Below are 1,880 nucleotides of genomic sequence, written 5' to 3' on the forward strand. Positions count from 1 at the left end.
CAGTGCTTGCTGATGTAGGGTAGTTGTATCTTCCCTTTCATATTACCACAAAGGTAATATCTTATTCTTTTCATTTTATGATATACATATACTACTTTAAAATTTTGTTCATTCGTCTATAACATCTCAGACATATCACTTGATTTTCTGTTTTGCAATCAATTATAATGTTACCATAAATAATACTACTCATGTGTACTGACTGATTATGCGTGTCAACTTGACATAAGCTGAGGTTATCACAGAGAAAGGAGCCTCAGTTGAGGAAATGCCTCCATGAGACCCAGCTGCAAGGCAGTTTTTCAACTAGTGATCAAGTGGGGAGGACTCAGACTATTGTTGGGTAGCTGTCTCTGGGCTGGTAGTCTTGGGTTATATAAGACAGCAAGCTGAGAAAGCCAGGGGAAGCAAGCCAGTAAGTAATATCTCTCCATTGCCTCTGCATCAGTTTCTGCTTCCTGCCCTGTGTGAGTTTTAGTGCTGACTTCCTTTGGTGATGAACAGCAATGTGAATGTGTAAGCTGAATAAACCCTTTCCTTCTCAACTTGCTTCTTGGTCATGATGTTGTGCAGGAATAGAAACCCTGACTAAGATATCATGTTTGATATAATGACCTTAATTCCTTTGGATTAGAGAAACCAGTGAAGTTAACTGAAGTATATAGCAATTCTACTTAAAAAATATTTTAGTGAGCCTTCATACCATTGTGGGCAGAGAAGTAGCAGAAGAATGGAGGTCCACTGGGGATAGCAGACTGCTCAGGGCTACACAACCTCTACTTGATGGCTAGACTTCATTCTTATTGACATTTGTTAATTTTTGTCTGTTTGATAACAAGTATTTTTACTGTAAAGAGATGATTTTGTGGTTTCAATTTGATTTAATCTGATAATCCATGAGTGAAGCCAGTATTATTTCCCATATACCTGTTGGCTATTTGTTTTATCATCTTAAAGAAAATGGCACTTCAGATCACTGGGCCACTATATCAGAAATTTATATGAGAAATTTACAACTATCTTCTTTCATTCTGTTACTGTGTAGATTATACCTTTTGTTATTCAGAGAGAAGTTTTGTAGTTTGCTTTTGTTGATTGTGTTCCTTTGTGGGCCTTGACCATCTGTATGGTCCCTGACTGTTCCTGTCGAGGTAGGTATTTTCTTAGTCTAATTGTTTTAGGGTCTTAGTCAAAACTCTATGTACAAATACATTGATATATACTGATACTTTTCTAATAGTTTCAAGTTTTGAATGCTGGTTCTTAATCTACTTCATATTGATTGTTTTGTTTATGAATGGTAAAAAGGAGAGCTATGGATTTTCTCAGTACTGTGTATTGAGGGATAGAACTTTTTCCAAGTGTACTTGCAGCAATTTGCAGAAATTCAATGGCTTGTAAATATATGGGCAAACATTATAATTTTACATTCTGTTCCACTGACTTGTATTTCTATCTGCCTTTATGCTGGTAGTTGCTTTGAAGTCAGGCATTGTGATATTGCTCTCTCTGATTTTTAATATTCAGTATTATTTTGTCCATTCTTGGTTTCTATACTGGCTCATTTTAGGTCAACTAGACACAAGCCACAGTCACCAGAAAGGAAAATGCCTCCATGGGATCCAGCTGTAAGGCACTTTCTCAATTAGTGATCAACGGGGGAGGCCCAGTCTATTATGGGTAATGCCATCCCTTGGGCTGGTGGTCCTAGGTTCTATAAGAAAGCATCCTGGGTGGTTTCATCTAGTCTGAAGATGGAGACTGCTAAAAACAAGGGGCAGTGCCTGTGAGGTTATATGAAGATTAAATGAAGTGGAGCAGCACAGAAAATGTTGAAGGCCAGATGTCTAGTCAACCAAGCACATCTTTTGCAAACACTC

The 1,880-nt window shown here is 37.7% G+C and overlaps 1 pseudogene; it reads left to right on the plus strand.

Moving 5' to 3' along the window:
• Window positions 1–1,843: 1,843 nt before the first annotated feature.
• LOC134485776 (developmental pluripotency-associated protein 4-like) overlaps window positions 1,844–1,880 on the plus strand; it is an 854-nt pseudogene continuing 817 nt past the window's right edge.

Source organism: Rattus norvegicus, chromosome 2 (assembly GCF_021556685.1).
Source record: "Rattus norvegicus strain SHRSP/BbbUtx chromosome 2, alternate assembly SHRSP_T2T, whole genome shotgun sequence".
Classification (NCBI taxonomy): domain Eukaryota; kingdom Metazoa; phylum Chordata; class Mammalia; order Rodentia; family Muridae; genus Rattus; species Rattus norvegicus.